This window comes from Miniopterus natalensis, chromosome 2 (assembly GCF_054644295.1).
Source record: "Miniopterus natalensis isolate mMinNat1 chromosome 2, mMinNat1.hap1, whole genome shotgun sequence".
Lineage (NCBI taxonomy): Eukaryota > Metazoa > Chordata > Mammalia > Chiroptera > Miniopteridae > Miniopterus > Miniopterus natalensis.
Window position 1 is genome coordinate 154563048 of NC_142082.1, and position 27523 is coordinate 154590570.

General features: G+C 42.1%; 1 protein-coding gene across 5 annotated transcripts in view; it reads right to left on the bottom strand.

Moving 5' to 3' along the window:
- The window catches only part of PPFIBP1 (PPFIB scaffold protein 1), a 156964-nt gene extending 129822 nt beyond the window's left edge, over window positions 1–27142 (bottom strand). For all 5 annotated transcript variants that reach the window (XM_016199107.2, XM_016199106.2, XM_016199105.2 and 2 more), the window contains exon 1: window positions 27037–27142. The gene's annotated coding sequence lies outside the window, so the exon portion shown is untranslated. The remainder of the gene's footprint in view (window positions 1–27036) is intronic.
- Between the last annotated feature and the right edge of the window lie 381 nt (window positions 27143–27523).

The window sequence follows — 27523 nt, forward strand, 5'->3', positions numbered from 1 at the left end:
AAGCAAAATAAGTGAGATGGAAAAAGTCAAGAACCATATGATTTCATTCGCATGTGGGATATAAAGCTGAAAGCAACAAATAAACACAACAAACAAAAACTCATAGACACAGACAACAGTACTGTGGTAACCAGAGGAAGGGGTTAGGAGGAGGCAGGAGAGGGTAAAGGGGGTCAAATATATGGTAATGGAAGGAGACTTGACTTTGGGTGGTGAACACAGAATGCAATACACAGATGATGTATTATATAATTATACACTTAAAACCTATATAATTTTATTAACCAATGTCACCCAAATAAATTTAATAAACATTTTTTAAAGAGCTGCTTATAAACTGCCTCTTGAATCAATTATTTAAATAACACATATAATTCAGAAAGTGTTCTAATCAGTTTGGAGATGTGGAAGAGGGAAGAAAAGCAGGAACCATTTGATGATTGCCTGCAGCCAGTCCCATCTCCCTGTTCTAATAGAGGACACCAGAAAATGTTCTCAAAGGTACAGAGATTACTACGGAAATCAAATGCAGGCCAGCAATATGTATAATGTGAATGGCATCCCCTAGGGTTGTGCATGTTGAGTCCCTGAGTATAAGGCTCAAAATGATCAGTGAATTCTCTTAGAGAGCTTTTCCTTGTCATCCCAGATAAATGTTGTGGAGAAGAATTGTTTTCTTTTCAATTCATAAGTCACCAATTCATAGGAAATCAATTTCCTATGAAAACTGCTTACTGAGAGCTGATCAAGTACCAGGGACTTTTCCAACGCGTGTCATATAGCATATTAGCCCCATAGTATGTTGGGCACCCTTAGCTTCGGCACTCTTCCAGAAAGCTTTACTGGGCACCCTTGGCTTCTGCAGGGTAATTCATGAAGTCAGTTCATACATGGTAGACAGCTTATCCAGCAGGGCAGCCAAAGTTCTTCGGCCTCTGGACATTTAAGAGAGCAGTGGGGGCAACCTATCTGTGAGCCAGAAAGGGCTGCAGCGGAACGCAACATAGCAGGGCACAAAACAGCATTCACACACAGCCCTGAAGAGCACAGTCCCCAGCCCCGCTGGCCCGCACGGTGACAGAGGCAGCATTGTTGGAGGCCCGCGGGAGAGATCAGGCTTGTCAGTCACCAATATGAAGAAATTTCTCTCTCTTCATAGCACTGTAAACCTGAGTTCAACTTTATTTCCCCCTCTGTCCCCCACCCAGGGAAGTAACCAGGGTCATGCCACAATACATTAAGTTCGGTGCTACCAAATAGCCTTGAACTACAGGAAAGGAAAATTTTTCCCCTCTGTGAAACATGCACTTGGAATCACCCCTTTGGAATCTCACCTGGGGCACAGTGGGCTGAATATGAATGCAGGTTTTTCTCTCCCATCTTCAGTCCTGTCTGTCCCTTAGTCCAAACTATGATGTTCCATTGCACAGCTGGGCCTCTCTCAAGCAGCCCAAACAATTGTTCTCTGCTCCAGACATCCCTTCAATAAACCCATACACAGTGTCAGTGCTCCTGACCGCGCAGTTCAGGACAGCTCAGCTGAACACTGGCTGTGGGGTTGACTGTCAGGGATTATTGCAGCCAAAGGGCATCCTGACCCACCCACCCCAAACCTACCACAGCTCAATTCTCTTCAATAACAATAAGTCTCTCTAGTCACAAGATATGGGGGGAGAAAATGTCCAAAATACTTTCCCTGTGAAACACAATTTGCAGGTGATCAAAATATAAAATACAGCATCTATTTCAATTCACTGACAACAGAAAATAGGAAACCAACAAACTCAACATTTGGCATTAGGCAGGCCCCCCCGGTGAATTAGTCAGAATAAAAGCTGTGTTAGAATTGATCAGGAATGCTTAAGTCAAAAGAATTTTAAAGCCTGAGAAGTCTGGCAATATCTATCATGCCCTCATTTTAAAGATAAAGAAACCAGGGGTTAGAGGTTTCTGCTGGTGCTAACAGATGCCTGGAATGCAGTACGCTATGTGGCAATTAGGATTCTATGTTCTGCCTCTTTCAAAGACTTTATTTCTTTTAATTGAATTTACTGGGGTTACATTGGTCAATAAAAGTAAACAGGTTTCAAGTGCACAATTCTGCATCAGCTGCACATTGCACTGTGATCTCTGCATCCAAAGTCCAGTCGCCTTCAGTCACCATTTATCATCCCCCCTTACCCTCTTCCACATTCAACACCCCCGACCCCCGCCTGCCTCTGGTAATCACCATGCTGTCGTCTGTGCCCATGAGTTCGTGTGTGTTTGTTTTTGCTCAATCTCTTTACCTATGTCACCCAGCCACCCAGCCCCCCTCCTCTGTGACAACTGACAATCTGTTCTCTGTATCTGAGTCGGTTTCTACTTTGTTTTGTTCGTTAGATTCCACATATAAGTGAAATCACATGGTATTTGTCTTTCTCTGACTGGCTTATTTCACTTAGCATAATACTCTCCAGGTCCATCCATACTCTCTAGAAAGGTAAGATTTCCTTCTTTTTTATGGCTGAGTAGTATTCCATTGTAAATGTATCATAGCTGCTTCTTTTATCCACTCGTCTATTGATGGGTACTTGGGCTGCTTCCAAATCTTGGCAATTGTAAGTAGTGCTGCAATGGACATAGGGGTGCATAAATTCCTTTGAACCAATGTTTCAGATTTCTTTGGATATATTCCCAGAAGTGGAATCGCTGGGTCGAAGTCTTCTAATATCTCTATCTACTTATGAACCAGAGTCTATAAAAGTGTACTTTTAAATGACAGAAAAATCTATCCATTTAAAAATATTCTGCTTTATTTCTCGATGGCAGCTTGACACACGATCTTCACATCCTTTAGCAACACATTTACTTGAAATAAAAATAATTAATTCCGTAAAAATGGAAAAACGAAAAGCCAAGTTGTTGAGTTGTCATAGAGACTGGCCAGCCAGTATGTTAAGCACAGATGGGGCTCTGCCAGGGCCTAAGAAGACAGGACAACATAAAAGCTGCAGAAAGAATGCTTGGCCATTCACCTGACTTAAAATACACAATGACATCAAATAGTGTGTTTGGGGTATTTTCCTCCCATTTTTTGGATTTCCAAGAACTTCCATGCGGCCATCCACCTAGTTCTCAAACTACTGTCTGATTTAAGATAATCCTTTTAAACCATGTCAATAGCTCTTTGGAAATGGAAAGGATGTAAATTATAAATAAAGCCCATTTCTTCTAGCTAGGGCCAGGTTAGAAAGATGGTACCAGCAGAGACTTGTAGCCTACGGTAAGTTCCCTTACTTATAAAAAAAAGAGAATGTAACAGTGTCCACACCTCAGATTAAAATGCTCTTATGAATCAGCATCCACATTTCTGCTCTTTCAAGCCCTAAAACATAAGTTGTCCTCTTATCTGTGCCTGTTTTATCATCACCAGCCAGATAGATAAGCCCTTGTCTGTGTTAGAGGTAAAAGAAACAACAAAAACCCCCACAAGCTTTGAAATCAGACAGGAATGGGATAGCATACAGACTCTGCTATGTACTACATTTCATTAAGTAAAAAGATATCTTTTTTCACACTTTAATATCACTGAAATTAGAATATGTCTTATAATTAATGGCATCTTACATTCCACTGAGTATAATCTCTGATCTTGAGCAAGTTATGTAATCTCTGTAAAACTGGGGATAGTACCTTCCTCTCCTCTCCCAGAGCTGCAGTAAGGCACAAATAACATAACCATGCAAACCCCTAACTCACAACAAGCAGCACTGATATACTATTGCATTCTGCGCCCTAATGCGTCCAGTGTCTTATGTATGGGGGATGCTTAGGAAGTGAATAAATATTTATATGTATGTAATGGAGCAACCCATTATCCATGGAAATTTAAAAAGAGTGCCTGGATGCTTTCCAAGCTAATGTGTATGGATGTCCCTGCTATAGCAGCCTATAGAAAGGATCAGGGGCTTTAAGTCCAGGAATGCTCAGGAAGGGCCATGTATGGACATTCAGAGGCCTTTGCAAGGACCTGCAGCTGCTTTAAGCAACCCAGCCAGAGCCTGAATCACTGTCCAGCCCCGACATGGGGCCATGTACAGAGTCTAACACCCTCCTGAGACTGCGCTCAGGTTAAAAGCTTGTACGGTGGGGCCAGAGAGTATAAGGAGGGTGCCTTTTACAAATCCAGTTATAGCTCTTGGCACATTAACAGCTAGCTAGTGTTGAGCACTTCATTATAGTCCACTAAACCTTTCACAATAACCCTATGAAATGTAACCACCTCACATCAGCATTTCTGTTTTCCGAGGCCCAGCATTTAAGTCAGATCTTGATAAGTGGCGGAAATCCGCTGGTTCCAAAGCCTGTGTCCTTCACAACTGTGTCCTTTCTCAGGGAGGTTATGCAACATCAGCCAAAGAAGCAAGCATAGCTTTCCCACACTTCAAGGTCTCACCTTCACAATGGCCAAAGAGCATCTTCCCCACATGTGTGTCAGATCCTCCAGCTTCAGGTGAATGGAGGCAAAGAGAGGCAGGTGGATAGGGCAGTTCTGTGTGCACTGAGTGTCAAGTGGGTTTCCAAGCCTCGTAGGTGCTATCTGTGTCCTCCAGCTCCAACCAGCCCTATCAGGCAATGCTTTTGACCTTTTCCCATTTCTCTTGTCCTTGATTTATTTCCCATAGCTCCAGGCACCACCCTGCAGACTACTTCTGGTTCTCCCCTTTCTTGATAGGTTTCCTCCATCTTTCTTTTTTTAAAAATTCTGGTTCTTCAAAATTTTCTCTCCTAATACATTATTTCTCTTGACACAGCACTGCACTTCCTGGAAACTCTTCTTTATTCATCCTTTGCAGACATGAGTCACAGTGAAAAGTTGTAGTTGAAGGGTCCTCATCTGAACTCTCCAGAACATCAATGATAAACGCACACGTGCGGGCAGGTCAGAAAGTGGGAGAAGCCACGGAAAGATGTGCACGATGCTATGACTTTTCTTGCCCCCGATTAGGATGTCTGCTCCTAGCCCTATTGGATCATCCAAGACTCCTGGGTCACTCTAAGAAAGTGGAGTTCAAGACAGCAAAGCATACCTGTTCAACAGTCTCACCTTCAGCCTTTCCTTTGCAGCAGAGTCACTATGCTACATTAATCTCCTTCTCATCTGAGGAAACCCTGGAAGCTTTTTATTTTATTCTGTCTCCCATTTCTAGACAATACAATAAGCCAGCTGGCACACTATCTACTTCACATGCAATCCCCAATTGTCTCATCTCTCCGAGACGTTCAGAGATGTGTGTTTTTAACACAGGACCTATCACCAAGGCAGCTGGAGGTTAGCAACATGTTCTATGACTTGGCATTAAGAGCTCCTGGGAAGCAATGCAGGTGGAGGCAAAGGCCACAGGGCTATACAGGAGTTAAGGGGGACTTCCTGGGAAGTGAAGCCCATTGGTCAGAACACACACACTCTGTCACCCTTTCTGTGGGCCAGGCCCACATCATCAGACTTCCCTACCTCCAGTCCCCACAACACACTCAAACTACTGCTTCCTTCACGTACTAGAAAACAGAAAATGAAAGAGAACCATGGATATCACTTAATCTGCAGTTGGGAAAGACATTATGTATAACTTTTGGCCTTGTTTACTCATCCCACAAACCATACCAGACAGTTTCAGACATTTGCTGAATACAACCAGCTTTTGTAAATGCCAGAACACTGATTCATTTCTTCACAGCATGTTAACTTATCCTTTGGCAAGAGAACTCCTAAATCATTACCCTTAACCATGGCTAAAATACCACATCAGGTGATCGGAATTTTGACACAAGCTATACTTTCCCTAATTTGCTCTCCATCCCTAGGGTTCTCTGGAAGGTTCTGGGTTTGATGGTTTGTGTGCCTTTTGTGGCAATGACCCACCAATTCTACAAACTCAACAGGAGTTTAATATCTCAGAAACAACTGTTTTTATGTACACATATAATTAAAATTCTACACATGCAGTAGAAATTCATGCTTGGGAAAAATTATTCAATTATGGATCAACCATTTCACAAATATATAAAGAAGCTGATCCCAGCTACCATAATCATGTGGAAATATTCTCCAAATGTCTCATAAACTTTTGAAAGGCCAGAGATCTGTTTGACTTATCATTATCAAAAGGGGTATGACCTCTTCCTTCAGTTTTGCTAAGGGCTCAAATTGTCTAACTTTGCAGATAAAGGGACTGACCATACACTGGGATTTTGGTGCTGCCTACTATTGTTTGTTTCTTTTTCAAGAGGCTAGGTTTTTGGGACAGGATAGTAGACACTGGTGTACTCCACACAGACCCCAGTTTTAGGGCCAATGCATCCATCTCTGGCTGCTCATGGCTCACAGGAAAGGTCCTAGCCAGCTGCAAGACACTGCTTCACCCAAAGGCATGCCCCAAGAAGGAGTTGCTAAGCTGCCAACAACTGGCTGATTCGGGGTTACACAGGTCCAGGCCCTTGTCTCAGCTGTGGACAACTCGGAAAGCCATCCCAGCTCCAGAGCTCCCCATAAGGGCAGCTGGGACCTCAGCTGCAGCTACACTGCTGGTCAGCTTCTCCTCTATCCAACCCTGCCACCCTCCTTTCTTCGCCCCTAAAATCCTTCAGCACCCAACTCCTGGTGTTAGCGTGCTTCTAGGGAGCCCAGTCAAAGACAGGCAGTTTTCTAAATATAAAGTTATTTATTTCACTTGTTCTGAGAAAGTTAAGGGCCCCACAGGGACACGTTCTACCAGAAGTTCTTTGAAGGTGAAAACAATCTTTGAAAAAATATTTTTAATTCAGTTTAAAAATTACAAATTTTTGATCATCAGTTCAGATCACTTTCTGAACACCAAACCAATGCAGTCAACAGGGACAGGAGTTAAATGGTGCCCAGGAGTTTCACAGTTTCACAAGCAAGGGAGGTGAGACATCACCGGGCTGGGGATTTGCAAGGCACAACATCACGTGGCATTAAACACTGACACCAAAGCACAGGATGCTAGATCCGGAGTTTTCAACCTTAACCATCAGAGTCTGCCCCTCCCCACCTAAGACATACATGCTTTATAACCTCAAATCCTAGCAAGTCTTCATTCTGACGCTGCTAGAAAAGAACAGTTCTACATATAGTATGAAAATGCGTCATGAACACTTTGTCCGCAACATTTCAAACTTTTAATAACAGGGAACCATTCCTGAAGCTGATAGATTATTGAAGACTGTAGTATTGACTGCAGCCCCGAGAAAGCAGTGGCAGGCATCCAGAGCTGCTGCTATCACGCTGCCCAGGAGGCAGCACCATCTTCCAGAAAATTTCGAGGAACTGCCTAGTAGTCATCCAGGCTCCAGTCCAATTTAGGGTCCTGGGGCAGAGTTAGGGATGTCATAGGAATGCAAGTCAAAGGAAATGCAGGCACTTGCAGTGTCTGTATCTTATTATCAGAGGTTTTGGTGCAGGATGTTAAAAATGTAGATAATGTACTCCATATGAAAAATGCAACTTAAAATCATACTACTACTTAACATTTTACACTTTTTTCGCATTGTCTCATTTGACCCTCATAGCCCTCCCTGTGAGGACCAGTTTGGTAGTATTATCTCAACTGTATGACTGATTAAGAGACTTGCCCAGGATCACACAACTGACCAATGTTGGGGTCAGACTGCCAGATTCTTGGTTCAGGGTCCTTTCCTATAAAATTATGCCAATTTGCCTGGCCGGAGTGGCTCAGTTGGTTGGAGCACCATCCCGTGCACCAAAAGGTTGCCAGTTTGATTCCCAGTCAGGGCACATACCTGGGTAACGGGTTCAATCCCTGGTCAGGGTGTGTACAAAAGGTAACCAATTGATCTCTCTCTCTCTCTCCCTTCCTCTCTCTCAGCATGTCCTCGGGTGAGGATTAAAAAAATAATAAAATAAAATTATGTCAATTTGCAATTTTTGTATATATTTCTCCAGGCTTATGTGCAAAGCCCCAAAACTTTGTTTCCCTCCCTCTCCTTTTCTGGCCCCGCCTTCATACTACAGATCTATATTTCATAGGAACAAGGTCTATCAATAGCAGGTGGTCCTAAAAAAGGCCACAAACCACCATCAAAGGTCAGTTTCTGTCTGTCTGTCTCTCTCAGTGACTCAAAACAACCCAGATCCTGCTGATACAGAGCACAACTTCTGAAGTGCAGTTGACAAGCAGCTAAGGGGATCAAGTTCTATGACTACCAGTACTCCATGTCTGTGACTAACCTGGTTCATGTCAGCCACATACACAAGAGAGAGAAAAAAAAGAAAAAGTTTTAAACAGCTCACCAATTTCTTAGACAGTCATTGTTCTCAGAAAAGCCTTTCCGCTCTGGTCAGTAGGTTCTGCCACTGTTATTTGAAGTACTTGTTGGATTTCACTCTTGCCAAGTTGGCATTCTGTGTCTGCAATGCGAAAATGCTTGGACGGAAGAGATCAGATGGGGATTTTCATGGTTTCAGTAACAGAAGCAAGCATCCCTCTGCCGCAGGTGGATGTATTACAGCTTGTGGGAGTGCTAATGAGAGCTAATTACTCTATTTACTCCATTAGCCAACCAGCCATCAACAAGAAATGCCCAGTAAAACTTGCTGGGTTCTCAGGCTTTGTTTCAAAGGGTTGTTGCCAAAATGATTTGGCTGAAGTGATCAACACAGGGCTGCTCAACTGGGTTGTTATCTCAGGATCGCAAAGCATAGTCTTTATTCCTTTGTATCCTGAAAATCAATAGCCGGGTCAGAACCAATTTTATTCTTCTACACTCCCTTTACCATTATCACCACTACCGCCTCTGCCCCAAACGTCCACTTTGGCTGCAAATTAAGAAACTAAATGATAGGCCTGGAATTTTAGGAAAACAAATGTCCACTGACTATTAAAATTGGGTGTGGGCCCGGCCGGGCGTGGCTCAGCGGTTGAGCGTCGAACTGGGATCCAGGAATCGGGGTTCGGTTCCCAGTCAGGGCACATTGCCCGGGTTGCGAGCTCAATCAATGACTCTCTCATTATTGATGTTTCTGTCTCTCTCTCTCCCTCTCCTTTCCTCTCTCTGAAATCAATAAAGATATATTTTAAATAAAATAAAATAAAATATAAAATAAAATAAATAAAATTGGGTGTGATATTTTACAATGCCCTACACTCAATTGCAATAGTCACAAGATTTGGCCAACGGTTCACTCACTTTGATCCTTGAATTCTAGACCTAAGAAGGAACTTAGAAACCATGCAAATTTCATTTAATCACGGATACTTAAGTGTATCCACATTCAGTGCAAAGCATATACACATAGGGCATGCATTATATAAAAACGCAACTAACTTGTGAATTTATATAAATTATACTTTAAAAGAATTTCCCATCCTTATTGCCCTATTCCTACCAAGGGCTGGGGGGGTAAGGGGTTGGAAAAACCGTAGGGCAACAGATCTAAATTTCCCAGAATAGGAGCTAGAAGGTTAGTTATTAACCCAATGAAGCCCCATCCACATTAACCTTTCCCATATTCCAATATACTAAGATGATGTATTGTTGAAAATGCAAACCTGGCTTCAGGGACCAAAAAAGAAAGAAGGTGCAAAACATATTTTAAAGAAGATTCCCAGCAGGTGTTATCTTTAACTCCATAAAAACAAGACTGCATTGGATTATAATATTCTAAGAAAACATTTATAATTACTTGGCTCGATTTATTAAAATGGAAAAGTCTGAGCAAACATACAGTTCTTTTTATGTGGTTAACAAGATCTAGCATAAAACCAATCAAATCTAACCCAACTTATATGTGGTATAAAAAACAATTTACTCAACAACTTTTCTCCTGGGTTATTTAACAACGTTGTCTTTTCTCATGATTTTCTACCTTTTTTTTTTTCTTTTGAAGACTGCTCTATTACCTGAATTCTTATTATACATGGACAAGTAACAACTCCATGAATGATGCCAAAAATCTCAACTATGTGTAAAGGAATGACTGAGTGACTGCCATTCCAAAGAGCTGTCTGTGCTTTTTACACAAACACATAGACAATACATGTTTTATTTTGGTTGTGAGAAACGTCCTAAGCTGGGAGTTCATCGCGAAATTTTCTAAGCAGAAGGATTTAAGAGAATCAGGTGACATCCTTAACAGGAAAGAAAAACTATGGAACAGGAAAACAAGTAGGTCAGATAAAAAAGCGTTTCTTGCACTTAAATATTCCGAATATTTACTAAAAGTTTATAAGACTGAACAGGTTTACCAGTTATCCTAAAATTTTTAAACAAAAAAGAACAGCAGCATTTTCAACTTTGAGGCTAGGAAACAATCATTACTGAGCCCCTATAATGAATGAGCCGGGTACTGTGCTAGGCATCTTGAATGTATTATCTTAATTTAATATTCCTACAAGGTAAACATTGTCTCCATCTCACAGGTGAGAAAACCAAGGCTCAGGCTGGGTTAAATAATAAAGTCGCAATGTTAAGACATGACCAAGTTCGATTCCATCCAAGATACGTCTGACTCCAAAACTTAAAATAGTTGCTGCTACCCTCTGACCCAATAGCACTGCCAAGAAATTACAATGAGAGAATTGTTTCATAAGTAGAAAGGATCGGGTCTGGAGTCAGGAGCTCTAGATTTGAGTTGTGCTTCTGTTGAGTGGCAGTTTCCCCCAGATGAATGGAGAGGAAAGTAGTATTTAATCTCCTAAGGTTGAGGTGAGAAGTATATGAAGATGCCCCAGAGAAAGGGCTTTGCAAAACAGATGGACGCCCATTGCTATTGCTACCTCCCTATCCTTGGCTAATGCGGCTGGAGGACTGCAATAGGGCTGTGGGTTGCTGTGAGTCCACCCAGGACAGGTGTTGTCTTGAGCAGGCTGAGCAAGAGACAGAGCCTGGAGCGTATGAGAAAACTTGGGGAGTGAGGAGTGGAGGAGACTTTGCCACAGTCTGCTCAGTCTACTTTCTCATGCACTAAACAAATAAAAAAATTGTTGTGGGTCAACTCTGTGCCAGGCATAGCCCCAGTTTGCCCCAGTAGTTGGTTCCAGACACTGTGCCACTTGGGCATCTATGGAAGTTCCCTGACTTTAGGAAGCTCTGGTCCATCCTGAGCAAAAGTAAATTCAAAACCAAACCAAAGGAGGCTCGGCCCACATCAATTTTCCTCTCTTTCTATCTCTCTCTCTCTCTTTCTCTGACACACACACGCACACACACACACACGAAGGTTTTCCATGGTATATAGTGGGTGGCCACATTAGAATAAGCACTTAAGGCCCATTTATCCACATTAGGAGACTCTACAGTGGTCATTTGGGGATTGAATTTTAAAGACTGATGACACAGTATAGTGACTTCCAGAGCAGAAAGGGTTCATGTCAGTATAGACAAAGATCGAAGACCCCAGGTAGAAAAGAAAATCAACAGATTTGACTAAAAAAAATTTTAAACTTCTATATCACTAAAAACAATATTAAAAGATAAAACAAATAAAAAATTAAGAAAAAACTATGTGAAATACTTGCAGTAACTATGAGTGAGGATTAATAAGTGAAATACATAAACTAGAATTTATGACAAGAAAACTGATACCCAATAGATAAAATGGGCAAAATACATGAAGTTTGTTAAAAACAGGAAATATAGCCAGTAGTCATATAAACATGTCTGATCTCATTAATATCAAATAAAAAAGAAGAGAAAAACAAAATATGCCTAGAAAATTATCAAATATTATTAAAATGAAAATATCACTCTGCTAATGGCAACAGAAGTTAATAGAAACTTTTGGCAACTACCAGCAATATTGACTGAGATATCCATACACGTCTACATCCTTTGGTTCTACTTCCGATCATCCATTGCAAAGATAAGAACAATCTGAAATACAGAAAATGCTGGCTGCATAAAGATACTCATCAAGTATTGAAAACAGGCTGTGTATGTTCAGCAACGGTGAGGCAGGTTAGTAAGCTAGAAAAATTCCTTGGCAAATGGAGAAACTGAGACAGACAGCTGAAACTGGCTGAGCAATTTACAACCAGACACAAAATGTCACCAGGGCAGAAAGCCCCAGATGCCTAGCAATGAGCGAAACTGGCGCCGGACCTCACCTCCAGGGTGACCTTTCCTCCCCTGGCATATCCCTGGTCATGCGGTTCAGACCCCCTAACCTTTCCTCCCTAGAGATAACATGTAGGTCTCAGTTGTATTTCAGCTCCAGGCCCAGAAAATCAGCAAAACCAGGTGGGAGACAAGACACCAGGACCAGCTTCCACAACTAATGACCCTCTAGCCCTGGAAATCTGATTAATCTGCTGAAACCTCCCCTAAATTCCCAGCCTTTAAAAACCCTCAAAACAAAGGACCCAGGGCCCTCAAGGGAGTACATCCTCACCTTTCCCTTCCCCTTCTCTTCCCCCAGGCATGAATCTCCTAAACTCTAAGGGTCCCCATGAAACTTACAACCAGGGGAGCAATGGGGAGCAGCAGCTCCTCTCAGGCTAACCTCCTGAACCTATCTCCAAGGTCCGCTTTTCTGACTCTCCAGTGAGCTAAAGCAGCCCCACCTAGGCTCTCTCCTGTAGCTTCTTCTATCCTAGGCTCTTCCTTGTTTCACTGTCCCCTCGTTAAACGTACTCTCAGAATCACCTGGACTCATGTGAAATCTTTCCTGCACGAAATCAACAACCCACACACCACTGGCTGGCCCTAGGCAGACCTGAGCAGGGCCAGGTCCCCCTTCCAATAACAATGGGATTGAATAAATCGTGAAACAAATATAGATGGAATATTTTACAGTTCTTAGAAATAATATTTACAGACATTTTAATTGTGTGGGGAAAGGCAAATAAAATATGTTAAGTAAAAAAAAAGCAGAACACAAAAATCATGTACTCAGAATATTTTGAATATAGAAAAAAGCCCTGGCCATTGTGGTTCAGTTGGTTGAACACTGTCCCATGCACTGAGGGCTGCTGGTTAGATTCCTGGTCAGAGTGCATGCCCAGGTTTCAGGCTCCATCCCGGGAGGGGGCATGCAGGAGGCAGCTGATCAATGTTCAGCTCTCACATCAATGTTTCTCTTTCTCTCTCTCTCTCCCTTCCTCTCTCTCTAAAAAAAAAAAAAAAAAAAAAAAAAATCAAAAAGATTTTTTTAAATATGGAAAAAATATCTGAATGAAAGAAATGAAACACACCAACACTAGTTGTACCTTTCTTTGTGTAGTAGGGTTACTGATTACTTTCACTGTGTCTTTATGTTTTTTTCTCTACTACTCAAATCTTCTAAGTGGTACATATATTACTTTTATGATTACGAAAAATTTGCGTAACAATCTCAACTGCAAATCTACAATAAACAATAGATGGAAATCCAACAGCTCTCCACACCACTCCCACAAACACCAAAGCACTGTGCAATAGGCAGGCGTGGCAGTAAACAAGAGGAAAGGTGGCTCTGTCTTAAATCTAGAACTAGAAAAACATTAGGTTTCTTGATGTGAAAACAAACATTTTTCATGTCCCACTTACCAAAACAGAATTTGGAAATTCACTAATTAAAACATCCTCCATCAGAAGAGGATTTAAAAGCACACACCAAAATTATCTCCACAGAATAAACTAGTTAAGCAAGCAGGAAGTTTACCAGAAACACCCTAAAAATTAATGATTGTTTTCACAGCTCTGATAAACCCATGCCAGCTCATGTCAGTACACAGTGTAACACACACTAACAATCTCCAGCGAGTCTTTCGCCACTTCTAAACAGGAGACCATGAAATCCTTAGCATTAGGCTTTTCCTTGGCAAGTATCTCAAACGCTGCTGAAATTAATCCTTTTGGCGTTCACCCTCTCGAAAGCTGATTTTGCAATCTCTGAGATGGTTTTCTTAGAGTAACAGTTAACTAGGCCAAACTCATTGCATTCATTATCTTGTTTCATCTCCACAACCCTATGAGGCAGGGCTCCTCAACTTTGGCACAACTGACATTTGGGGCTGGGTAACTCTTTGCTATGGTGGCTGTCCATGCATTATAAGGTGTTTAGGAGCATCCCTGGACCCTACTCACTAAATGTCAGTCGTGCCTCCACCCCTAGTTACGACACACACACAAATGTATTTCCTGACATTGCCAAATGATTCCTCCAAGGCAAAATCACCCTGGTTGAAAATCATGCTACAAAGCACATACTGTTATTGGCTCCATTTTACAAATGACGAAACTGAGACACAGCTAGAGGCCCATCTAACTCCAAAGCCCAAGACTCTATATCGTAATTGTGCACAGGTAGGAGACATATCTTATAGTATAACTGATTCACACCCATCTTTTCCACTTGAGTCTCCTTTGCATCCCCATGGAGCCTCATCTAGGCCTCAATACATATTGGTTGAGTGAACCATTATTCTGATCATATAAACATTGAGTCCCTGCTGAGTCACAGGGCCTAGCAACAAAGACACAGTCAATGGCTTTCAACAAGTATATAGTCTACTTGGAGAAATAACACATAACCAGAGATAATCTATTTGCAGTGTCAGTTTTGGAGAAAACTCTGTTTCTTCACCTGTAAAATGGAGATAACACTAGTGCTGCCCTCATAATGAACCGAGACAGTGCAAGCAAATTTCCTTTCAAAAAGCACAATTTCAAAAACCAACTACATACCAATTGTGTGGCGATAAATAGGCACAGGCATTGGAAGAATCACAGCATCTCAGAATCACTGGGCTAGAAGAACCTTAGAAAATGACCTGAGCTCAGCACCCTCTTGGTACTTGAGCATTTAAAAATTTCATTACCTGAATTCACAGGCTGAGCTCTGACTGAGGCTCTTAGCAAAGTTTCCTGAACTGCTTTAAGTGGGCCTGGAGGAAAGGAGGGTTTGAGCAAAGAGAAGAGCAACAAAAAAAGGAGAAAGGTTGAGAGGACCTAAAGCACTCTAGGGGTGCAGTGCCTGGTCTGAGCACAGGGGACAGGGGAAGACAAACTTGGAGAAAGAGGTCAAGGTCACAAGAGGTCACAAAGTGATCTCAGGTGACCAGTAGTGACACTGGCCAGGTGAGACCTAAGAAATATTTCTCCTAAAAAAGCAACCAAGGGCTGCTACGAAGCATACATCAACTTGCAGTATGAAGGTGGAAACTTAATTTCTCAGATAAAAGATCAGCATTCCTAATTGCTTCACAGCACTCCCTCAGATACTTGATTTAAATTTACATAAGTGAAAGTGATGATTTTGCCAGAACAAAGAGTCTGCCCTAAAAGCAAACCCAAATTAAATTCCTCCCCAAGTCCATGGGTACTCCTGTTCTCTAGGCACCAGCCCAGCAAAACAGAAGCCCAGAGTAGCCAGATCTTCTCTTTGTAAAACTTGAATTTCAACAGGTGAAATCTCCTACACTTTAAGTATTGGCTTAAATTTCTTAAAATACATACTGTGTAGGTCAAACCAGTCTCCAAGCAGTCTCCACACCAGGACTCAGTATGAGAAGTCTGCTTTAAGCTACAGCCTACAGGAGATCAAAAAAAGCAGGTAAGGTGGCCTCATATCAAAAGTTTATTTAAAAGATTTGTCTGGCCATGAGGTGTAGAAACAAGTATAAAATTAACTGCAGGGTATATACCAGAGATGACAGGGATGTGAACTGAGGTAATGGTAGAGGCAATAGAGAGTTATTAAAAATATATTTGAAAGGCAAAAATTACAGTGCTGATGGCCAGGAGAGAGTTCCTAGGATACCAGACACAAACCTGCCCCATCGCAAACTTTGATAATGAAGGTGAGTCTTTAAGACCAGAGGGAAAATCAGAGGCTTAAAAGTGACCTCTCTAACTTCTGAGAACAGGGCCACCTTCAGGGATTTGTGACTCACGTCGTCACACAGAACCCTATGCTCAGAAAGGCTCCACAGTTGGTTTAATGCTCTGCTGTCAATGTCTTGAGATTCTTCATAAGCATAACTTTGAACTTGTTTGTGAATGAGGTCTGATGGGACAAGGGAAAGTGCGTGTGAGCAGAGGAGAACCCAGTCAATGTGTGTGGCCACACCATTTCTTGCCACCCCATTCCTACATAGTGTTTGCAGTGCCCAGGAGCACAGAACTCTCTGGATTCGTGATGTATGGGGAGTTCAGCAAGACTAGTTGAAAGTGTGTCACGAAACCTGAGTAAGCAGATGGGGGGGTGCTGACAGCACCAAGAAGCCATGCTTTCCATTCGAACCAATAAAACACAAACAACCAAGGATTCCTATCACATCCTCTCTTACTCCCATTACCTCCCTGTATTAGCCACCCACTTATGCTAAACATGATGAGATAGAAGAAAACGGAAAGATAAGAGAAACCCATAGTTCTTTTTCCTTTCAGTCCTTCCTTACACCAGCCCTTCCTTCTGTAAACCAGATTGATCAAATGCACAAATCAAGAAGTGAAATAAAAGTAGCGAGTGAGCTTTGTGCAGTGTTCCCACTGTTTTGGTAAAAACAATATAAATATACATATGCAAAATAGGAAGTGTGTCATTTCTGTGATTCTGCGTACATGTTAAAAGCTCTTAATTTTGCATTTAAAACTGGCATTGTACGATATAAAGGTGAACAGTAAAGTTCATGCTAACAATTTTCCTTTTTCTTCACTTACAATGATATTAAATAGCAAATAAACACCATGATGAGTCAAGAGGGAGACTGCAGACAAAAAGGAGAAACTTTTATGTTAGTACATTTAACACACTTTTTTCCTGCTTTTAAATTTACTTTTTTATTTGAGAGAGAGAAACATCGATCTGCTGCTCCACCCATTTATGCATTCATTAGCTGACTCTTGTATGTGCCCTGACCAGGTACTGAATCCACAACCCTGACAAATTGGGACGGCGCTCCAACGGAGCACCCAGCCAGGGTTTTTAAACGAAGGGCCCCATAATTTCATTTTACACTGGGCTCCGCAATGCCTTATCTGGCCCCACGGAGAATCATTTAATTCAGGAGTATGATGTCTGTCTAAATATGCTACACACACTTAGATTAAGTTTTCCCTGATGTCTTTCAAAGCAACCCCCAAGAGACCCGCCTATGGATTGATGGGAGAGGAGCTGATTTATAGTACCACACAGTTAATTACTGAATTGCTTCAGTCCCTTTCTCCCATCCCCCTAACGTCATTACAACAGCAAGTCTGCTGAAACATCACAACCCAATGTCTTTCCAACTAAAGATCTCTCTTGAAATAATCAGTTAAACTGAAGACCAAAAAAAAACTTACCAGGAGCAACAATTAATGCAGTGGCCTCTCCACTGACAACTTCCTTAAAGTGTTCCCAGTGCTTTGGTGGTTCGGTTTTAACCAAACCCACACTGTGGTTCCAGAACCAGGCTGTTTCTCACCACTCAGAGCACTCAGGTTTTCCCTGGGCAGTTGTTCTGCAAACCATTAAGTCGGGTTGTCTAAAAATTCCTCCTTTAAATACAGTCAAGTTTTCCTTTGTCTCATGTCATTCTCCCCTTCTGTGTGCCACTACTACTTTCCACTGCAATACATTAATTTCCTGCCCGGAGACACATCCGGGCAAATGTGTCAGTTTGTGTTGTTTAGATGAGACACTTCTGTCATTCTTTCCAATTTTTCCTCTGAACCAATAACCCCGAGAGCCAGCCTCTCAGGAGCCTGAGTTGCTTGTCTGTAAATGCTGTTTCGCTGCCTCCCATCAGACAGAAAACAATGCAGACTGCCCGAGGTGAACTTACTCAACCTACCCCTTCCAATCACATTTTTTTCTCTTTTCCCCTATCCTTTCTTTCATCCCAACTGAAGAAGGTTCTGACGGATTTCAAGGCTAACCTACCACTCTCCACTTGACTGTGAATCTATTCCTGTCCTTTGTACCCATTCCCCTCTCTTTTGAATCTCTCATATCACCCTGTCCACCTGCACCTTCCTCGAACCCAGGCTGTCACATCACAGCACGTCCCTGCTTGTTTGATTCCTTGAAAGGCTGGGCCAATGGGGCCGCCTGGAATTCATCACCTCCCATGTATTTCTCAAACTCCTGCACTCTGGGCTTCATCTCCGCTGTGCTAGCGAAACCGCTCTCCAAGTTCACGAATGACCTGGCAGCTGGGCCGGGGCAGTTTCTCAGAGCCGACCTCATACTGGGTCGCAGCGCAGGATGGCACGGACCACCCACTTCGGCCGGGTGTGCTTTTTCCCTTTGCCACCACCATCCTCTGATTCTCGGGCGTTCCTGCTCTACCTCCTCTAATAACTTCTCCCTGGCCTGACCGTGTCTAAATGTCAAGAGTTCGCCAAATGCCATGTTCAGTAAGTCCTCACTTAATATCCCCAACAGGTTCTTGGAAACTGCAACTTTAGGTGATATGACATATAAGGAAACCGCTTTTACTGCAGGCTAATCGATATAGACAAAAGTTAAGTTCCTGTGGCTTATTTCTGGTCACAAAAACATCACTAAACTAAATAAGACTCAAAACACTTCTAATATTAAATGTTAAAATAAATGTGAGCTACACATACATTTTTAAAAGATTAATAAAAATTAAGATGATGATTTTCCAACCCACTTATTCCAGTTCAGGGCTGCAGGTGGTCAGAGACTATCCTGGCATCTCAGGGCCCCAGGCAGGCACCCACCCTGGACAGGACATCTTTCCATCATAGGGGACATTCACGCCCACACCCACACTCACTGAGACTGAGACATCTTTGGGATATGGAAGGAAACCAGAGGACTGGATAAAACCCAGCAGACATGGGGAGAATGTGCAGACTCCACACAGACCGTGGCCCCGGTTGGAAATCAAATTTCTTTTCCCTCATCAAAGTTACAACGAAAAGACATTATTGGAGAACCTGCGATGCTTCCTTCTCTTTTTAGTCTGGATCCTCTTCTTTGGCAAGTCCAACAACTCTCATTCTTTATGTAACATCCCTATGGAGATGATCCATCACTCTAGGGCTTTGCCTAAACTCCAAATGTATATTTCTAAATTCCTGCTTAACATCTTCATGGGGATAAGATCAACTAGCAGTTCTTAACGGCTTTTAACATGCCAAGCACAAAGCTAAGCCACAGGCAGAAATATAAAGAGGCTGAGGATATTGACCCTAAAAACTGTACCTGCATTTAAATTCTGAGTCCAACATACACAATGAGTGACCTGGGAAATTCAATTAGCCAGTCTGTGCCTCAGATGCCTCATTTGTAATATAGGAATAATAATAGTACCTTTTCTTATGGCTGATGTAGACATTAAATCTAAATTAAAATAAAGAAGGTTCTGCCTGGCTAGGCATGGCTCAGTGGTTGAGCATCGATCTAGGATCCAGGAGATTGTGGTTTGATTCCTGGTCAGGGCACATGCCCGGGTTGCGGACTCAACCCCAGTCGGGGGCATGCAGGAGGCAGCCAATCAATGACTCTCATCATTGATGTTTTTATCTCTCTCTGTCCCTTCCTCTCTCTGAAATCAATAAAGATATATTTAAAAAATTTTTTTAAAGTAAGGTGCTCAGAAGAGTGCTTAGTGCGCCAAGTTCTATGTAAGCATTAGCTATTATTATTGTTGCTATTCTCCTAAAAGCCTAATGAGACAGGTACTACTATTTTACCCATTTGTACACTGAGAAAACAAACGTAGGCTATTGTGGGTCATGATGGAATCTCAAACTCCACATGTTCAAATCTTAATTCATCATGTTTCCATAAAATTTCAACTTTCGCTTGTGTGCCTTTCTTGATTAAGGATGTTCTATCCCTCCCCACTCCCTTTTTGCCACATATACTCCAGCTAACATCCAATATACTTCCCAGAGTCATCTTCATAAAATAATAGTTCTCATATCCCTCCCCACCCTACACCAAAAAAATAGCTTATTTTAAAGCATAATCTTGTCACTCTCTTCAAAATCCTCTAAGATCTGGCTCCAGTATATCTTACCTCTCTTAATGATATTGATTTTTCTATCTTTTCTTCCTCTAAATCTTACCAAATTCTATATTCTGCTCCAAACCCAAATGTGCTCATCTCCCCCACTGTCTCGTCAACATCTCCTCCCCATCCTTCAATGCCCATTCAAATCCCACCTCCTCAAGTGGGACCTCCTAAACCCAATCCTTTGCTCAAGTGACTAGTCTAGTTCATAGCATGATCTTCCCCACCTATTTCCAAAAGGCCCAACAAACTGATTTTTTAAAATTTAATATTTTTCATATTTCAAGAATAATGCATTAAATGTTATAAAATAGACATTATGCTGTAAAAGAAAGTCCCCTTCATCTTTCCTGCTGCCCCAATCTCATTCCCCCAAATCACCCCATTTAACAATTCTTTATGCAATGACAAATATATAAAGTATGCATGCGTGCTTGGTTGTTTTCTTCTTAAAATATATATCAGAGACATCGTATAAATCAGTACCTTTTTTCAACTTTTTAACAGATAAATAGTATTTTAAATCTGTTCTTTATTACAATTACGTACAGGGAGGGTTATCCCCTTCCTCCCTGAATCGCTTGCCTATGAATGTTCTTAAGGGTAAAGAACATTTTTATTTGCCCTCACATTTCCAAAAGGACCTCATACCAAGGCCAAGAATTGCTTAACAAGTGTTTAATGAAATAATAACAGTATCTGTCATTAATCCAGTGCTCATTCTGTCCCAGGAAAACAGCTGTTAGAGCTTCACATATATTAGCACATTTATTCCTCATAATCACCCAATCATTCCCATTTCACAGAAGACAAAAATCACACAGCTAGTAAGGTCAAGGGAGTCTAATCCACTTTGTCCAACTCTGGAGCTCACTCCTTTCATTCCTATGCTATAGCTAATAATTTTTCATAAGGACAGCCTTTGCTTTTTCAACTGAAGTTGGAGAACACAAGAGCTCCAAGTATTCTGGTTTAGGCGGGTGGGTCGAGGATAAGAAATGAGCATCAAAATAAACACCAAGAAGATGGGGGCGAGTGGTTGCAGCTATAAAACTAATCAACCATTCAGTCATTCAATCTATGTTTACTGAGAACTTACTGGAATCTAAATTACTTGCCTCCTCCTCCACACTCGCCCCACTACAGGCTTGCCACTACATTCTCCTTCAATAATAATTGCCACCATTTGTTGAATAATCTATGTGACAAATGTGCCATTATTTTTATTAACAATTTCTAATTATTTCTAATACTGACAAAAATTCTATGAGACAAATATCAGTACCACCATTTCACAGATGGGAAAACTGAGACTGAGAGATGTTGAATTACTTGCCAATATTAGGCTATAATAGCAAAGCCAGGATTCAAGTAGAGTTTGTAGGGCAAAGTCCAACCCCTTTTTCTGTCATACACAATGCTGCCTTCTCTTAGAAAAAAGAATAATGACTTTTTCAAAATTTAAACTCAGTTAAGATCCCACTTGGCTGCAAGTAACAGATCTAACTTCTGTGGTTTAATCAAATTTTCCTGTCCTCACAAAAAGTCAAGAGATGGGCAGAAGAGGTCTGGTACAGCAGACCTATTACCCCTCAACTTCCAAGCCTGCTTACCCCTCAAGTTTCTTGCCTTTGGTCACAAGAAGACTTCTCCACTTAGAAAACAGCATCCACGTTCCAGGGAGAAATAAGCAGCACAAAGAGCAAGAGGCTAGCAAGTGAGCACAGAGGCCACCTCCTTAAAAGAGCTTTGTTGGGGAGCCCCACCCAGCTACACATATTTCAATGGCCAGGGCTATGTCCCTTTGACAACCTCCAACTGCAAGGGATTCTAGGAAATCAAGTTTGTTTTTTAACTGGTCATAAATAAAATGGGTTCAGCTGCAGCGAAGAAGTGAGTGGAATGGGCATTGGTTGGGCATCTAGCTCTGTCTGCCCCCAGAGTGATGTAGAGTACAAGTCATCCTAGAGAATCCAGGTACCCTGAGAAAAGCAATAAAAGAATCTTAAATCTATGTTTAAAATCCCTCTTGGTTGTGCAGAGTCACACACTGATGGGAGCAGAGGCTGGAAGAACGTGAAAGTTTTACAGAAGCATCCAAGCAGCTGATCCTGAGGAAAAACACTGAGTCCCAGGTGACTTCACACAAATCATCCTGGCAGACTCACAGGTTCGACCAGAGTGTTTCTCCTGAATTGTCACTGTTTCCCTTCCTCCCACTACACACTTCCCATGGTTAAGTTAGGTGAGAACCAACAAGCTCATTCAACTCTTCTATCATTCATTAAGAAAAAGTAGAGCATGTTCAAATTCCAATTCGAACAAAACAAAATTCTCCACCATGTGTTTTTATGAGAAGCAACATCTTTAGAAAAAAATAACGATTGCAGGGGCATTATTTATGCAACTGCAGTCACACTATCAAGTTATATTAAGAAAGTAGGCCATAGAGTTGCAGCCTTGTTTTCACTTTCTTCCAAATAAAGTAAATTCAGTAAGCTTTCCTCATAACAACCTCATACAGCTCTGTGATGGCAAAATAACATTTGCGTAAAAGATTACAGATGAAGAGAGGGATGACAAAGACAGCAAAGGATCTCTGTGAGCTAGATCCTAGGCACAGAAATATGAGATAACATAGGCATACTTAGTGATATGGTACAGTACTACATTCATAGCAAGGCAAGAGTTAATACACTTCCCAATGGGCCTATCTACTCCTGGCTTGCTTAAAGAATTTGGCCTCTTATTTATGAACGGGCTTGCCACTGAAAACAGCATCTTTAGTCTCTCCAGCATCTTTAAGTTTTCCCTGTTAACAAAGGCACACACTAGAAATCAGCACACCTGCTCCCTTGAACATGCATGTTTTTATGTCAAATGTTTTATTTCCTTAAACCAGAGGTGAAAATATCTAGCCTTACTCTGGAGTTCCTAGGAAGTCCATAAAATCTACAGCCAGGCCCAAACATTATAGTACTTGAACTTCTTCCTCCATGATCCATATTTCAGACATGAGCCTTTGCCAGAATGACTGTAATTCAGTGCAATTAGAGTTTGTACAATTCCTTCAAGTCATGAACATTTTTAGGTGCACTGCTGAACAGAAACCACTAAATGATCTTTCTATTCTGAACTCATTCCACTTGCCAACAAAAACAAGGAAGTGTGTGTGAGCCAGTCAAAATGTGAGTCACACTGTCCTGGCCAGTGTGGCCCAGTTGGTTGGAAAGTCGTCCCCTGAACCAGAAGGTGGTGGGTTCGATTCCCAGTCCGGGCATATGCCCAGATTTCAGGTTTGATGCCGGGTCTGGGCATGTGAGGGAGGCAGCTGATTGATGTTTCTCTCTTTCTTTCTCTCCTTCCCTCTCTCTCTTAAATCAATTTTTTTTTTAAAAAAAGTGAGTCACACCAAGTTCCAGGGAGACATACAAACAAAATTCAGTCACAGACTATGACAACACACTCACTGGGCCACAAATGTGGGCCACTCCAAACCCACATTTCAGAAATAGAAGCTCTTCAACCGGTACAGACTGGTACACGTTTCACTCAGACCCTCCTCAACCCCCAAAACTGCCCAGCAAGTGTGCAAACTCAAAACTCCCAGAAGGGCCCATTTTTTAAATCTAAAATCCAGTTGTTTGTTGTTCCAGGTCCCTCAACTTGGAAAAAAAAAATGAAGTAAAAGAAACTCACCACTTGGCTTTTTGAAACATTATCAACTAATGCCAAACTGGCATCAATAATGGCTATATTTAAAACAAAGAGTATAAAATAGAAGAGTCTGTATTCTATAGGGTGGGCTAGTTCAGTTTAGTTTTTTAAATCCATTTAATAAAGCATCAGTCTTGGTGGTGGTGATATATGTGACATAAGTTGCAGGCTTTTTGACAAGGGAAAAGTTTCTGACAATGAATCTGAGAAACAAATGATATAACATACTACAGATGCAAGAACTGCACCAGCCCAGAGCAGCTTTTGGATAGTGTCAACTTTTAGACAATTTGATGACTGATTTAATTATGAAATGGTCAACCTTTAGTAGAAGAGAAATGCTGGCTGAAGGGCAGACACTTTGTTCCCTTCATCTCCAAACAACAACCAGCATCACTAACCTTAACAGCTTTGAATCTGATACTTAAACCCATCTGTTCAACCGTAGTTAAATTAATAATCATAATCATGGCTCCCTGAAAAATTTCACAATTGGCTGCTCAACTGTGATTTTTTTTCTCTCTCAATTTCAGAATATGGCTTTCTAGGGAAACCTCTGGGAGTAAAAAGCCATTGTTACACAATATCTGTTGTTTATGTTTTCACCATGAAGCAACGTTTCTTTAATATAGAATCAAGACACAGCCCCAAAGGGGAATGTATGTGCATTCATTAATTCACTCATTCACTTGTTGTGAAAACGTGAATAAAATCAGGTCAGAAACACGTAATATCTTTGAAAAGATGGATGATGAATGAGGCCTTTTAGTAAACAACTTGGAAAATGTGCTGTTTGGGGTATAGGTACTTTTAAAAATGGGAGATGAAAAACTCAAAAAGTTAATTTTAATGTACCAAATGACCAACATAACCTAAATTAACTATAAAAGGCAAATATTTCATGAATATGAAAGACAGGTTTTAAAAACAAGTCAGCTAAGTCAGTAACCCAGGGGGGAAAAAAATGACCTTGTTCTGATATCTCTCATGCTGGTACAGAGAGTGACAAAAAGACTGCAGAAACAATAAATGACCTCTCCCTCACTGAACTTGTTTCCAAAAAAGGTCTATGGTGCCCTTGGAATTAGGCACTATTGATCTGGAACTACAGTGTGCCCTAGATTTCAAGTCAACATTGGTCCACAAAGGCCAGATTAGTACATTTTTTTTAACTAGCTACCAGAACAAGTGATAGATGCTGGTCAAAGATAATTTAATCAAAACCTGAGCCTACCTTTCTCAACAACAAACATCTTTCAAGTTTTGTCCTTTAAAAGTACCGTGTTTTACTATACCACGTCTGCCTCATAAACGTAAAAGAGAAATATTGGTTAAAACTAAGTAGGTAAAATTACTGTTATTACTCAAAAAACTGTTAATAAAATTTAAAGCTTTGGCATACTCAAGTCCCTAAGCCAGGGCTAGTTTCTTGAGGGAAAAAGCATAAATCTGAATTTGGCTCATCAGGATAACATCCCAAAAGTATTCTTTACTTGACTGGTTTTTGCAGCTCCATTTCTGGGTATTACAAACTCCATCAGCCAGGGCTCCAGTGATCAGCCCACAGGAATTCCACATCACCTCCTTTTCTTTCCTACTGAAAAATACAGTATGTTTTACGTGCTTCCTATAGAACACAAATAGAAAAGACTTGTCCACCAGTATTTCAGAGCCATGAGGAAATTTCTGTTCTGAGTCTAAAGCACAAACCAAAATTAAAATGTTCCGGCCTTTCCAGTAAAGCACACCTGCCCTTTGCAAAAATCCTGTTCTTTCTCCACCCTGTGCTAATTAATTTTTTCAGAAACTGAGAACAATATAGACCCAGGTGGTTTTATAAACAACGGCAAACAAAATATTCTTTCTAGCTCTGAAATTTAACTGTCATCTGGCTAGAAAGATAGAGAACCCCATCTGTGAAGTCCTGAATCTCCACACTTCCTGACTTGGGTTTATTGGATGTAACGTGGTGGCTTCTTCCTTTCCCCGTCTCCGGGAAATGCCCTTTCGTTCAGGCACTGGGGATGCAGCTTTTGACTCACAATGAAGTCGAAGTCCACGCCCGCCTGTTTCCTCCCAGACCTGGCAACAGAAGGATCCTCACTGTGAGGAACAGTGGTGAATGAAAAGGGAAACTTGACTCAGGAGTCTCAGCCCATACATTTTTTCTCTTCTCCAAAAGAAAGAGCCTTAAGCACTGATAAATGAGTGGCAGTTCAGAATCACTTTGTGGAGTTATTTCCCCAGGGGAAAAAAAAAAAAATCAATCACACCCAGTTAGTGACCTGGGCACACAAATCTCCAAGGAGGGTGGGGGTGGGGGGATTGAAACAGGAAATATACAAAAATCAGAATTCTATACTGCCAGTTCTCAAAATATATTTTCCTCCCAGCAGGAAACTGCTTTCCCTAATTACCCAACTTGGACACTAAATCAAATCCTCCTTCTATTGCTCCCTGCACTTCTTATTGAAAGGAAGGATTTGTTTTGGTCCCACATGTTGAAAAACGCATGTTCCTATAATGAAGAGTTTGTATGCCACGCCTTCTGCCACATCTCCCTCTTAAAACTCCCTGCTCTAAAAATGATCCTTGAAAACACAACGACCAGCCCTCTTCCTTTTCTGAGCCATAGAAGACCTATCTGAAGATTCTCAGCAACCTTCCTAACCCCTCCAGATCACCAAGGGGGCAGGGAAAGGGGTTCTCAGTCTAAATGTAGGCGTGAAAAAGGCTGGCGTTTTACAAGCGTGGTCCCAAGAGCCTAGTTTTCCCACAAGCTCATAATGAATACACCCCCCAAGTGAATTTCTCACATCCTGACAAGACTCTATGAAAAGATTTTTTTATGTTGCTATATAAGAATATATAAGAATAGCAATTATATCCTTTCATTTAAATCACTATGTAATAGGCCACACGGGAACTAAAGAGATACAAAACTTTTGTTCTCTCTCAAAGAGCACTGTTTTTGAGTCCATATTTCATAAACTTTTTGTGACACCCCCGCAATCCACTGCCCTCCCGCCCCCCCTTCTCTGATTGGGGCTCTCCAAGTATTATTGGGAGACTAGGGTGCATCGGGAGAAGGGGTCTGAGGATTCAGACGAGACCTCACACGTCCAGTCCCGGAGGTGTTTCCACACATAAGCTAGCTGGGAGCCCCAGGAGTTCAACCCTACCACCACCACCCCCAAAAAGTGCCCGTTCCCCCTTGGGAAACGGGAATGAGTAGGAAAAGGAAACCGACCCGGGGAGGAGGAGGAGCAGCTGCTACACCCTGGGGCGACCGCACGACGGTGCCACTCCTCTCCGGGCTCCGAGGGGAGCCAGACGCCCTTACCTGGGGGGTGCAAGCCGCCGGCGCAAGTTCCAAAAGTTCTGGTCCACCTTCCCCCGCAGCTCCGAGCCCCAGCGCTCCGGCCCCGCCACAGGCTAGCAAACCCGAACCCGGTCCCGTCCCGCTCCCGCCGTCCCCGCCCTCCGGGCCCTACACCATGTCAGGAATCCGGGCAGACACCGAGCTGGGAGCTGACATCACCCCGCGGCCCAGGTACCTCCCCCTCCCTCCGCCGCCCTCTCCCCGCCCTCCCTGCGGGAATCGGCCAAAGAGCGTTCGCAGGGGGCGGGGCCGGCAGCGCCGCGGCTCGCGCTGATTGGGCCCGCGGGCGGTCACTCAGAGGAGCCAACTCATTTTATACATTCCTCGCCGAGCCAGACTAGGGCTGGGAGTGGGTGTTGATGGAAAAAAAAATTAAAAAAAAAAAATGCTGCCTTTCCTGCTGTGTCCAAGGAAAGGCGATGGATGGGGAAGAAGCTCGCGGGTCGTG